General features: G+C 34.2%; 1 protein-coding gene and 1 pseudogene across 5 annotated transcripts in view; both read left to right on the plus strand.

Annotated features, from left to right (window-relative positions):
• LOC144318523 (uncharacterized) overlaps window positions 1–15,161 on the plus strand; it is a 118,822-nt gene that overhangs the window by 80,039 nt on the left and 23,622 nt on the right. The gene's annotated exons all lie outside the window — the stretch shown is intronic.
• Window positions 10,319–10,381, plus strand: LOC144319864 (U4 spliceosomal RNA; annotated as a pseudogene).

Genomic DNA, 15,161 nt, shown 5'->3' on the forward strand with positions numbered 1-15,161 from the left:
TGCAGGAAGATTGGTCTGAATAAGGGTTTTTATCTCCAATCCTTGGCTCTGGGCTAAAATGTCCTCCTTCCTCCAAACTAGAATGTCCTCAGGGGGACATGACCCAACATTATCTCCTGAACCTACTTCTGTTGGGTCTATCATGCTTAAGTCATTATCTGTTTAATATAAGCACATTTTTAAGGCAATTTTCACCTGGTCTCATTGCTGTTCATGTCCATTTCCTATATTGGTGAAACCAACCAGCTATTTTCCATTCAGAGATTTATTCCTTTGATAAGCGTTAGGTAAGTCTTTTTGCATGTTCTTAGCATCTTAATAAACTGTGGATACTCTGGTGAACAAGAAAAACAATTTCTTTCCTTACAGAACCTTTAATCTAGCAGGGAAAACACACAATTAGATATTTAAACTTAATGTGTTACTTCCCCTGATCTAGAAATTATGGAGTATAATGAAAGCACCTAATATAACTTCTAAAGGAAGTTTAACTTTTAAACTTACTGAATGCTGAACAGTTTACAGGGGAAATGGGCCAATTTCATTTTCACTGGTGTGTTTGGTAATTCTTCCTTGTTAGTTTTTCAACAAAATCGTTCATAAAATATTTCTTTTGGACATCTTGATGTAACTCTTCTTCTCCAGAATTTATTTGCCACATCAAGTTCCAATTCCTGGAGCTGAGTCTTATTATCTGAATTTAATTTCTGCTGTGGCTCTGATTTCTCAAAGAGTCAGTGACCTCCATTCTTACATGGTAGATCTCCACCACTAGTCCTACTTAAAACGTAATTTCTGGGAGTATGAGGAGAGGGAGAGAGCTAATTCAAATCTGCATGCTAAACAAGTTTCCCTCATTTACCCTAAAACTTGAAACTTACTGGCTGCCACCATTGAGTATATATTCAGAATGTAACTAAAATTTTCTTTCCCAATTTTCTTCTAATTGTCTCAAAATGGAATACATGTGTCTTTTCAAGGGAAAACTATCCCTAGCTCTCCAAGTGCCAAAAACTCACCTTGATTATTTCCCATGATGTTACCTAAGGCACTATGTTGGTATATAAGCATTTCCTGGGACTAAAGTGACACATGCCTAGGGCAATCACCAGTTATTGCGGTCCTCTTCCTTGGTAGAAGTAGAAATTAGAAAGGTCAGTTTCAAAACTCCTGCTTAGCCTATCTGGAGTTATATATTTTTATCTGGGGAAACAAAATCACAGTTACTATAACTGACTAGCCTTTGGCCAATTCAGAAAATTGGGGCAAAGTCTTTCAAAATATCCTAGAATTTTTGACCCAAGATGCAGTGTTTACCCACTGAATCATTTTCTAACCAAGTATGTTGTATAAGAGTACTGTATTAGTTAGGATAAGAGTAACCTGCTACAAAAAAGGACACCTAAAAATAATTCAGTAGCTCATAAGGAATTTTCAAGTTTATTTCTCTCTCATGTTACTAGTCTAAGATGAGTGGTCCAAGTTGGAGGGTGGCTCTATTCCACCTCCAGTGACTGAGGTTCTCTTCATTATGTACTCTTCCATTCTCTTAGGACATTCTGCCGCTTACATGATAAATCAGGTTGCTATAAGTTCTAGTTAGTGGGCCCACAAAATGCATACATCACTTCCATTTGTAGTCTACAGGGGGAAACCTTGGCCTGTGGTCACACATAATTGAGAATTGAGCTCATAATATAATCTCTGACGGGGTGGCTACATTCCCAGCTCCAATTGTATTACTATGGAAAAAGGGAAGACCAGATATTCGTGTACAACTAGCAGTCTTCATAACTGTACTTTATAAATGCAAACTGAATGGTATTGCTTTTGCCATAAAAGAGACTATTGACTCCCTCAAAATAATGCCTGTAATTTTTCACATAGAACTTTATTAGTTTAATAAGAAATGAGGCATATTCTTTATTTGAAAATAAATCTGTGCTCTTTTTCTATAGTTACTTAACAAGCCACCCCAAAACTAAGGGGCTTAAAACTGGATCAGCAAACTCTTTGTATAAAGGAGAAGATAACAAATATTTTAGGCTTTGCAAGCATACAGTTTCTGTTGCAACTACTCAATTCTGTCATTATAGCATAAAAGCAGGAGACAGTACATAAGCAAATGAATTTGGCCATGTTCCAATTAAACTATTCTCAAGAACGTGTGATTTGGCCCATGAGATCTAGATTGGCTGATCCCTGGCTTACAACAACTATTCTATTTTTCCTTATAATTCTGTGGAATAGTAAATTGGTTGTCTAGGTAGCAGACAGGTTTTCTGAAATTGAATGATTTCGAATGGGCTTGTTCATGTGTCTGGTGTTTGGCACCTTGATTGGTCTAAGTATCCTCAGTTAGTATGGCTCATCTCTACCCCATGTGGTCTCATTCTCCAGGAAACTAGTTCAAGCTGCTTCATAGTGTCTCAGGGCAGCAAACACAGCCAACCCTAAAGTGTAAATGCTTTTCAAACCTCTGTTTTCATCATCTTTGCTTTGTCCAAAGCAAGCCACTTGGTACAGGCTAGACTGAAAGAGTAGAGAAACCATAAGTCACCTCTTGGTAAGAAGAAAAGCAAAGTCGTATTGCAAAGAGTACGTATACAGAGAGAAGATGGAATTATTTTAGTCATCTTTGTAAACAATCTACCACAACATCTTTAAAGTAATAGAGGACATTAGAATTCAAGTTCAGTTGTTTCTTTTCCTACTACAAAATTACTTAAATGAATTTTAAAATATCTTAAATAATATAATCTTCATGCTTTGTGAAGTATAGTGGAAAATGTGTATGTATAACTCTTTTTAAAATATTATATTAGTCAGTAGAGAATGCAGCTTTTGATCTCAGGGTCATGAGTTCAAGCCCTGCAGTGGGCATGGAGCCAACTCAAAAATAAATAAATTAAACAAACATAAATAAATAACAAAAATTTAAATTAAAATATTCTGAAGAATTTTATTCCAAGGCCTGGAAATGAAACAACAATCTTGAGAATAAATAATCTACATCAAAGACTACCTAGATGAGAGAAATGTTAGCGAGGCAACTAAGCAAGGTTATCTCTAGACTGGTTAATCCTTTCTTAAATTCCTATTTCCTGCAGTGCCTACCTTTAAAGTTTCAAGGTATACACACCGCCTGTCATCTTGATAGATATGGTAGCCTCCGGCTCAGAATTTTGTTTGAGCTTTTCAAACAGTGGGGTGTATAGCCAGAATCAGTCTTTTTATTAACTTACCAAGAAGTTTTGAATAACTGAAGCCATGCATTTAATCTCATTCAGTAAATAATGGGTTAAAACCCCAAGAGGTGCCCTTGAGCTTCCATGTATGAGTAACTATAGGAAGCAGAAATTTTCTAAACTAACCATACAGAAGAAATCACATGCAAGTGTTAGCAATTGTTTCTTTACAAAAATCTTACGTAAGGAAAACCATTTTACCTGTAAAGTCAGTAAAATAATTTTTACAAATCTTTCTCTCCTAGAATTTTAATGAACTAATTGAAATGCTTTCTAGTGTGCTGGAAAAGCAAAATTGTTCAATATTCTGTGCAATAAGCTGAATTAAATAACTAGAGTGCTACCACTATTGATGTTTACTAGATATATGAAATATATCATCCATTGGAAGGTCTGCAGAATCCTAAGAAGACCTGTTATAACAATTTTTTTTTCTTTTCAAAGGAAAAAAAATCTAAAGCTCAAGAAGGTTAGGAAATTTGCCCAAGGTCCAGCGCTGTGCTGGTAACCAGGCACATGAAGAATAAAGACTAGATCTATAGGGTTTGCCACTTTTGGGGATATAAATAATTTCAACTTGGCTGATTTTAAACTACCAGTATGATGTCACTGAACATGATGTTGGGAAGAGATGCACATAATCATCAATCAGGAGCCTGTAGGAGGTTACTCTAGCATACCACTGCCAAGATCGAAATCACAGTAAGTTGGGGAGCCAGGACTTCAGCTCCTGGTTGCCTACAAAGTCCATCTTCTAAAGTGTCAAACAATAATGGCTTCCAAAGTAATAATCTATTCACCTAACAAATCACAAAAATCATGGATGTCAGTAACATCTTTAATGCCAGAAACATAGATCCACCTCTGTCATCTTTTAGAAACTAATGTAAGGACTCTAGTCTCAGAATTATTCAATAAGCATATGTGAGAGGCCAAGAAGAATTATGTTTCTTCCCTCATCATTTCCATTGGTCTTCCATTTCCATTCCCATCCTAAGCTTTCATAATTTTTGCCAATGTTGGCTTCTATTCATATTCTGCTGCTGCTTTTTATCTTAAAATCTTTATGGTTGACCCACAACAAATCCCTTTGCTATTTCAGACTGCTTCTTTTTACTTTATTTTCTTTTTTTTATAGTTTTTTTCTTCTTACCTCATGGCATGGCTTTCAGACTTCTGCTCTTTATTTCTTTGACATACTGGCATTCCTTGTTTAAGCAAGTAAGTAGATAGAAATCTAATTACTAAAATAAGTTGGGTTCACATTGTATGAATTATTTAAACTCTCTGTAATAGAGTATCTTTATCTGTAAATGAGGAAAATCATAGTACTTACCTTCTGTTTGTATGAGTGGTTAATCAATTTTAAAAAACTATAGGAGAAACAAATATAGAGAGTCTGAGAAGGGGATATAATGATGCCTTGACAATGGGTGAGACTCAACATTATTTTATGTGATGAAAAACATAATTTTCTGTTTGATGGAAACACATCTTAAAAATATGGAAACAACGGGGGTGCCTGAGTGGTTCAGTTGGCTAAGTGTCCAACTCTTGATTTCAGCTCAGGTTATGCTCTCAGAGTCATGAGATAAAGCCCTGTATCAGGCTCTGAGCTGGGTGTGGAGCCTGCTTAAGAGTCTCTGTCTCCCTCTTCCTCTCCCCTCACGCTTATGCTTTCTCTCTCTCTTTCCCTCCTTCTCTCTCAAAAGAAAAAAAAAAAAAAAAGAAATGATAGAACTTTTGAAAATAATAGGTTTTTTTTCACAATATGAAATGAAATTGTTTTAGGGTATTTCATTCACATAACAGATTTTATACTAAGAATTTTCATCCATTGTTAAAATAATTAAGGTACTTTTAAATACCATTTACCATTACCATGGATTGAAAAAATGACAAATGAGAAAATTTATTTTTCCCAAGTAATCATATATGTGTTGAGTTTTAAAAAATAAAGGAAACAATTTTACAAATTGGTGTGAATTTATATCTGATTGAGAAGATGAAATTTATGAAAGCATACCTGTGATGATAGATCAATGCGTGTTTGTACTATGAGTTTTAAAACTCATCAGAATTTTCATAATTTCTCCAAATGGCTGAATTGAAGTAAATATATACACAGCAAAATTGTTCTCATATACTTCTGTAGAAAAATAAAAGTAAAAATTAAGTTGATTTTTCTTTTCACAAAATGAGACCCAATGTATGTTTTCTTCCCATATATGCTTTGAAAGAACTAACTTGAAATGGATAATTCTCACTGTCCAGAAGTAAAACAAAAATCTTACCTTCTGTCTGAGGTATTATTCTTGTGGTTCTATGGCAAAATTCAGTGACATCTTGACTTTCTGTTGAAATTATTATTTTTATTATGTAGCATATCCCAGGGTTTTGAAGAGTTGTTTAGAATAGTAAATAAGGAATTTTTCTGACCTGATTCATTTTCAAGGGCATCCAAGCAAATGAGAGGAAATAGATAGGAGACAGAGCTAACTTAGATGATTGAGGTTCAAATGAAAATAAAATTGGAAATAGGAAAAACATTGAATTCAATCAGGAAATAAAGCCATGAATTAATTTGACTTTAATAACAGTTAATTATAATTAAATTGCAAACATAATTTGTAAGTCATGCAAGTTCCATTAAGTGGAACATAAAAAACAGTTTTTAGTTTGTATCTTTTTTTAAATTTACCTTTCCTTCCTCAACTCCTACTCTAACATTAAACCATGGGAAGCTAAGTTTGATATTAGCAATAGTAAATAGTTTAAGAATATAATGATGTCAGGCACTACAGAGGAATTCTGGGGAGAAGAATCATTGACTTAAAGCTTAACCAATATCCCTCTAATAAATGGAATATACTTATGGCATATATATTGCTTCAACACAAAGAAAATAAATCAACTGAACATAATATCTCCATTCTTTCCAAAGCCAAATGATTCTCTTTACTATTACAGTGGCTTTACTTGTTAAATTTCATCACTTAGCAGACAGGATGTGCAACTTGGCAATAACATAGTCATATTGGCATTTTTCCCCCTACAATGAAGGAACTTGAATTTTCCTTCTGTAGAGCATATTACATTATAGAATTACATGTTGTTTCTCTTCAAATTTTGGTATTACGATTAGGTGTGAGTTTCAGTTACTAAAACATGATATTTTTTTAAAAGATTTATTTATTTATTTATGATAGACATAGAGAAAGAGAGAGAGAGAGAGGCAAAGACACAGGAGGAGGGAGAAGCAGGCTCCATGCTGGGAGCCCGACTTGGGACTCGATCCCAGGACTCCAGGATTGTGCCCTGGGCCAAAGGCAGGTGCTAAACCGCTGAGCCACCCAGGGATCCCCCTAAAACATGATAATTCAGAGCTTTAACTTCATTAAGGGAAAAATTTCGGAAGGGTCAGTTTTTGCATAAAACTTAGTAGATCTGTTTTTATTAATAATTCTGGGTTAGATATTGAATTACCAGTAACATAAAATAACATTTAAAAAGTTTATGATTATTATTAAAAAGTTACAATGTATTTTATCTGTAAAAAAAGTATCACTGGTGAATGTTAAATATAAACATAATCTAGTTTAAACAGATTGTAAAGCAGAAGTAGTGAGAAAGCTAAATAAATAATAAATAAAGCGGAGTCAGGATTAGTCACAAAGTGAAAATGAAAGCTCTAATAATGACAAGGTTGTGAACAAAACATTTAAAGAAAATGTAAGACATATATTAGATTTCTAAATTTTTATTTCCTCACAATTTTTCTGGGCTTCACTTTATTATTAGATTATGAGCATAATCTAATGAATATAAAGCATCCTGAACTTACAAGGAATGTTGCCAAAATTATCTTGCAAAATAAACATTGGTTTTGTAAGTCCTGAATATAAACACTATATTATTAAAATGTTATATTTAATGGATTTAATCCTTCAATGCAGACTACTAGAATTCTTCAAACCTTTGCTTATTTATTTAAATAAACCATTTCATTATTAGACCTTGCTTTCTGTCTTGAAATTTTTATTTTTATATTAATTCTAATTTTTAGTGAACAGTGGAGGATGTTTAAATTGACCACTTTTATGGAATACATGGTTTGTCATGAGCAATATAAATAAATACATTAATTGCTTATCATACTTATATCTGACAGATGGGTCCCCAGGCACAGAGCCTAACCTTTTATTTTGACACCTGCCACATTTTGCCAGCCCTGACCCTTTTTTCATTGCCAGAGTGTTGCTGTGCTGTTCACCATGGTTGCACTAATCTCCAGCTTTTAAAAGGCATAATATTGGAACCCTTCTGAGAATCACTGCTATCAATCAGCTGATACTACAACATAAAGTATTTCACAGATCTATCCAACATCTCTTCTCTCCTGTGACTCAAACACAATTTCCCTTATTTTTGTGACCTACTGGCTCAATAAGATTACATGGGGCTTGTTTTAATCTAAGACCCCATATTGTCAACCTCTGACATAAATCATTTAATTATGAAGTCATTTAAAATCTAGAATATACTAGAGAATAATAAAAGAAGTTATGCTTCCATTTTTCGACTAACAAATACTTCTTACTATTAAGCAAGTATGGTATTTTAATATAGCTAAAGAGATAAAAATAATCTCAACATGTTCATCAAGAAAAAAAAGCACTGGGGCAATAAAACATGTTTTGAGAATCACTATGCACTCAATCTCAAACATGTACCTTTGATTTCAGGGTTGATTCCAGAAACCACTAACGCATAATATGTATCTGTATTCATACACACTAGAGGCACATATCTGGTCCATTAGACCAGTGGTCTGCTTCTAAAAAGCTCTGCAAATTGGAGTACATGCAGAGGGCAGGTAAACTGTGGAGGCTCCTCCATTACTGAAATAATTGGATATAAATTTGAAGGGATTCCCTGCTTGAGCAAAATCAGATTATAATTAACTATGGAAAATTTTGTAATTAATATTCTTCAAGAGTAAGTTGGAAACAAAGAAATTGAGAAGTAGATATATAGGTAGGAAGGAGACGGATATTTGGCACCAGAATTGCACCTGATGAGACCAGTTTTGCTCACGATCTCATTGCAGACTGAAAGTCAGTTAGAGGTGTATGCACTAACAACTTGTCTTTCAAATGTGGCATCTGTTGTTCCTGACATAAGCTTATTAGGTATAATGGAAAAAGCCTTGAACTATGTCTTAGATAAACTAAATTTCTTGAATAATTCAGAGACCTATTTATGCCAGTTAGGATATATATGTACATTGCAAGAAGTATGGGATATGTATCTTAGGACATTGAAAGAAAATGCTATTTAAAGCCTGGGGCTAAGGAATATTGGAGTTGAAAGGTAATTCTAGAATTATGGCAGCTTTTTGTGCCTCAGCATCAGCAGTTTTTGAATCTTTCGTGAGCCACTATTAATATGACTCAGCTGTATTTCATATCTTCCTCTTTCTTCTCTGTCCCAATCCATCTTGCACGGCTTACTCAGAGTTTCTGCTAGCTCATATTTTAAGCATGTACAAACTTTGGACTGTCACAGAAAATCCTTTTTTTTTTTTTTTTTTACTTCTTAGACCTAAATACAGAGATAAAACCTCATGGGTCCAGCTCATCTTTTCAAGCCTGGCTGCAGTTCATAGTTTCCTGGCCAGCCATTCTTTGGTCTCAATCCAATCAGCTGTAAATGGTGGACGACAGAGATCACTTCTGAGTAAACAGGGCCACTTAGGTGGCAGATGTTCTGGATGAGGATGATTCTCTTAGAAGGGATATGTCATGATTGACACAGACAATACTCAAAGTGAGGTCCAGAGGCTGGAGATGGTCGGTGTCCTATTTGTTCGCCATCCAAAATGATAAGCACATTGAGGAAAACCATTTCAGACCTTAAAGCTATTTATTGAAGTCACTTGATGGCTATTGGACCAAATAATTTAAAAAATGGATTTGTGTTTTGTGTATATATATATATATTTTTTAAGGTAATTCATTTCTATTATATTATTTAAAAATAATAGTTGGTGACAGATTGGGAGTGTGAAACTGATCTTTCACTAAACATAGTTTGAGTGGCACTGGATTAGAAGTCTCCTAGGCCCTGTTGTGGTGCCTCTCCAATTAATTTTAAGTAATAATGATCAAATTTTTATAGTTGAGTTATAATCTTCTGCCTATTAGTTTTCTCCTAAACAGAGCAAGGAGTATAATGTCAGTCACTCACCCTCCCAAGTTATTAAAAGTCACAAAACAATAGAGGAGAATGAATTTTGAAAAGTTGTAATGGGCCAATCAGAATTAAGTTATTATATTTTACTATTATTAAAGTATCTATATAAAATATATACCACAATTATATATACATATATATACATACACATGTGATATACATACATACTTTCCCATATGAAATGTAAGACATGACAGTGTAGATTTTGTTTATGTTGTATGTATTGTTTATGTCGTATTTGCTAGTTTTTGCAAAAGACAATTAGGAGTCAACTTGATAAAGATTTGCTCAGGAAGCACTCTGTTCTTAATAATTTTACAATTTATAGGCACCTGGCTGGCTTAGTTGGTAGAGCATGCAACTCTTGATCTTGGGGTTGTGAGTTCAAGCCCTTCGTTGAGTGTAGGGATCTACTTAAAAAGAAAATATTTTTTAAAATAATAATTTTACAATTTACTTGTGTGTAAAAGTTAAATGAAAATATGTAAGCAGTGGAAGTGTATTTAACTGTTTAAGCATACTTCTAAGAACTGTGAGGAGGAAGCATGTATTTAGTAAACAAATAATACAAATGTTAAAGACAAAATATTCAAAAGAAGGGCAGAGGATTTCATGCAATGATGTTCAGAAAATTTATAGAACTGGTAGGTTTTGTACAGTATATTGAAGAATGGATGAGATTTGAAAAGATGGAACGGACAGACTCAGTTATTCTAGATGGAACAAACTTTCAAGCAGAAGTGTGGAGTCAAAATATCTACATGTATATGTGTATGAATATGTGTGGGTTTTCTGATAGATAGATAGATAGATAGAGCTTTGAGCAGTGGCAGTATCACAGCCAATGAGGTTTATCCGAGGCACGATTATTGCTGGTACATAGATAGGATAAATATGAGAAAGTAAATGAAATTAAAAATAGAAAATAAATAAAAGACCTTGAAAACTAAATTGTAATATGCAATCTTAATTTTTTTGTGGTTTTCCCCATATGACATTAAATTATTAAAAGGATTCTTGAGGGCCACCTGGGTAGGTCAATCAGTTAAGCGCTGGACTGTTTGATTTCACTCAGATTATGAACTCAGGGTCATGAGACGGAACTCCAAGCCAGGCTCCATGATGCTGAGTTCTCTCTCCCTCTCCCTGTGCCCCTCCATCCCCCTCTCTCTCAAAATTAATTAACTAATTAATTAATTAATTTAATAAAAAGAAAATGGGGACTCTTTAAATAGAATTACTTTTACATATATATCATTTACTGTCACATGTTAAATGAAATGTTACAAATGCAAAATAACAAATCATTTTCTCCAAATGAAACACAATACTTTAAATGATAATTTATTTTAAATCTCATAAATAATTCAAATAAGAAAAACACAATTGTTAAAATATTAGTATATATTCCTGTGGACATCTGGCATCTCAGTCTAATGTAACGAACAAAACAAAACAAAAACTCAGTGGCAAGAGAATCACTTCCCCTAAAGAGCACCTCAGCAATTATTTTATTTTATTTTTAAGAATTTATTTATTTACTCATGAAAGACACAGAGATAGAGAGAGGCAGAGACACAGGCAGAGGGAGAAGCAGGCTCCATGCAGGGAGCCTGGAGCGGGAATCGATCCCGGGTCTCCAGGATCATGCCCTGGGCCGAAGGCAGGCATTAAACCGCTAAGCCACCCAGGGATCCCTGCAGTTTTAATAGTGTATGATAGAATCATAATAATTAAATTACAGAATATTACAGAGTATTATGTTAATTTGAACTCTTTTACACAGAGTGCCTCCTTTAGAAAAGCCCACCTCATTGAATGCCATTTTTTAAAGACATAAGAATTATGATATTGTTAGAAATGTTATTTAGTGAGTTTTTGGTATTTCAGAATTCAACTATATGACACTAATTTAAAGTACCAAGGTACTAGTATTTTGTTTGTATAGTATCATTTTATTTTTTCATTCTGAATTCATTTTACACTGTTAGAATAAAACTACTAATTTAATTGTTCTAGTAATATGAAAAGGATTAACCAAGAAAATGGTCTACAATTCTCAAATGGTCATAATAAGCCAACACATCATGGTGCTGCAAATTTTTACTACTAGAATAATCCTTCTCTGGTATCTTATAAATAAGACAATTTTGAAAGTGAGAGAGGTAACTGTATAAAAATCTCCAACTACAGAGGTGTCTGAATGGCTCAGTCAGTTAAGCATCTGTTTTGGTTCAGGTCATGATCTCAGCATCCTGGGTTCAACCCCCCCACCCCGGGTCTAGCCCCCTGTTGAGCGCCCTGTTGAGGCCTGTGACAAACTCCCTGCTCAGTGGAGAGTCTACTTCTCCCTTCCCCTGTTTGTGCTCTCCCTCTCTCTAAAATAAATAAATAAAATCTTTATAAAATCTCCAAGTACATACAATTAAAGATGTTAAAATTGAATTGTTTAACAAGAGAAATAGAAAGTAGAGCTCTATTTTCATTTTAAAAACTGTAATTCCTGGGGAAAAAAAAGGTAATAAAGATTCTTAAATCAAGAAGTAGAATTATTTGAAGATGGGAAAATCAGAGGAAAATATGTAGAAATAGTTTATAACCTCCTCTGCATGGTTTTCCTGACCATGTAGATGTGGAAAGAGCTTATTGACAGTTAAAAAAATTACAACAAAATGGATTGAATGAAGCTGTCTCTTACGATTACAAAGTTATAAAAACAAATAATATTTTGCTTTCAGTTTGTCTTAAAAATTGTCTTCCTTTTTTCTAGTACTTTATTTTAATAATGTTTTACTTTCATTAATTGAATCTATAAATAATTTGGTAAATGATGTTTAATATTTACACATTCTTAATTTACTTTTTCTGTTTCTTTGCATTTTGCTTTGTAATGTGCTCATAAATGTTAGTATTTGAAAGGCATGGAAGGTTAATTTTGATGTTTAAATTTTTAACAATGTGCAAACTATAGCAGCAGTCCTACCATTTTATCTTACTATTAATTGCCTGTCCAACTGAAGCTCAGTATTAACTAAGCCATACTGGTTGATTTCACCAGAGGACTCTCTTAAGGAAAATGTGGTGAGAAGATCATGGTTCTCAAGTGACTGTTTTTAGTCAGCTAGCTATCTTCTCTTCAACTTTTATTCTTTTCACTTATATCGTTTCCCTTCCATAAAGTCCTCTGCAAATAAGCAATTAGACTTATTCCTACAATTAAAAAAGCATATTCTTATAATATATAACATAAAGAAAATGTCATATTTTTTCTTTTAAAGATTAGATTTTGTCAAAGAAGAGTCAATATTCCTTGCCTTGCTGTCCACCACACATGGTGAACCACACTGGAGTCACCAGTCACTCCTCAGTGACTTTCAGGCTGACTTCCTGCGTCCAAACGTTTTGTTAGCAAGACTTTGGTTATCAAATTTATGGCCTTTTCGCAGAATTAATTTTGAATCAGCTTTTGGTTTTGGATATTAATCACTCTCAAAAATTATTCCTCTTGAGTTTCTTGGCTTCTCTTAAACAGTTTTCTGACTTCATCCTTCTTTTGTCTTGGAATGCAGAGATTCCCTGAGGAGCAGCTTTCTTTCTTTCCCTTTTTTTTTTTTTTAATTTTTTTTTCTTCCCTTCCTTTTCCAACATTCTCTCCAATGTAGCTCTTAGCTCCCTGCTATGTTGATCTCTGTGAGGCTTTCCTCTAAACCATTATCTCTTTTTCCAAGCTGCCTGCTGGACATCAGCCTGACATCCCAACCAGCACTTCAAATCCAACATGTCCATAAGCATCTCTCTCGCTGCTCCACGCACCTTCCCATTTCTTGGGTAGCTGTACCATAATCCCAGAAAACCAGGCTTGAATATTGACCTTGGGTCTGATTCCCCATTCTGCCCTCCTCACCACATGTCTTGAGCTTATGAATTGTGTGGATTTTGCCTCCATAATATTCCTAACATGTGTTCCTCCCGCTGGATTCTCATTTTTGCCATTAATCTCTCATTTAACTTTGATCTAAAATATCAAAATAATTATATAACTTGACTCTTTATATCTGCTTCCTTCTTGCAAAACATAATTCTGATCATGTTCAGAATCCTCCAATGATTTTTTAATGAGAATTCTGCTTTTTAAATATTTATTTGTTTATTTGAGGAGGGGGGGAGAGTATGAGCATGGGGAAAGGCAGAGGGAGAGGGAGAAGCAGACTCCCCACTGAGCAGGAAGTCCAACACCTGTATCAGGGCAGAGCTCGATTCCAGAGCTTTGGGATCATGACCTGAGCCAAAGGCATAAGCTTAACCAACTGAGCCACCCAGGCATTAAGAATAAGAATTCTTAATGAGAATTCTAAATTGCTTTCTTTTTCTCTTTTAATAACCTCCACTATTTGGCAAAACATATGGTCTAGCCTTATTTTTTTTTTCTGTTATCTTTTAAGATATACCTCTCATTCCCATCATTTCTCCCTTATAATATACTATAAGTTGCTTGAGAACTAGAGCTTTGGGTTATTTGTATTTGTGTCCCCTAGACCTTCACACCATACTTTATTTTAAGATCTCAATATGTTTTCATGGTGAATGAATAAGTATAAAGTAGCCTTTGGCCACCATTTCCTCATCCCAGAAAGTCTATCATTTCAAACAAGCATAGAATTCTCTTAAGATCAAAGCTAATAGGGATGCCTGGGTGGCTCAGCAGTTGAGCATCTGCCTTCGGCTCAGGGAGTGATCCTGGAGTCATGGGATCGAGTCCCACATGGGGCTCTCAGCATGGAGCCTGCTACTCCCTCTGCCTATGTCTCTGCCTCTGTGAGTGTGTGTCTCTCATGAATAAATAAGCAAAATCTTAAAAAAAAAAAAAGATCAAAGCTAATAAAAAAGACTAGAGTGGTGGTTCAGCCCTGGATGCACACTGGAATTACTGAGATTTTGAGAAACACTAATGCTCCACCTCCAGAGGTTCGGATTTAATTTTTCTGGGTGGGATTGAGTAAATGGTATTTTTAAACATTCCCCAGGCAATTTGAAGTACACCCAAAGTTAAAAACTTTTGAGCTAGAGAGTAAGTGTAGGCTGGGAAAATTTGAATTTTGAATATAGTTTAAGATTAATTTTCACATACTATATTTACCCCAACAATCAAATCCACCCAAATGAATCCTTTCACTGTCTCCAGCATCAGAATTTGATACTTAACAGCTAATAGAAAATACACATTTAAAAAAATCCTCATTTTAATAGAAAATTAGACTTTTAAAATCTGTATATAATCATTTGAGATTAGACAATTCAAAAAGTGTATCAGACCAGAAAGCAAACCATTTTATAAGACCAGAAAGCAAACCATCATAATTTATGCTGGGCTTTTTATTCTATTCATGCAGTCATCTATTCATATAACCTATTTTAATATTCAGTTACATTTTGGTTATTTATAATTGCAATTTTAATTCATATAGAAGTGATTCCATATCAGGCTCTTTTAAATTCTAGAATTGATTGATATTTAATGTATCTTTTGTGATCATTAACAATATTGATTATCTTTGGAGTCATTGGGCCTCTGGTAAGACCTTCAAGCTAATTAGGGGTCTTGAATCCTTTAACTAAGCTTTCAAGAGGAAAAGGGTGTAAATGACATAATGACTTCTG

The sequence above is a fragment of the Canis aureus genome, chromosome 8 (assembly GCF_053574225.1).
Source record: "Canis aureus isolate CA01 chromosome 8, VMU_Caureus_v.1.0, whole genome shotgun sequence".
NCBI classification, from domain to species: domain Eukaryota; kingdom Metazoa; phylum Chordata; class Mammalia; order Carnivora; family Canidae; genus Canis; species Canis aureus.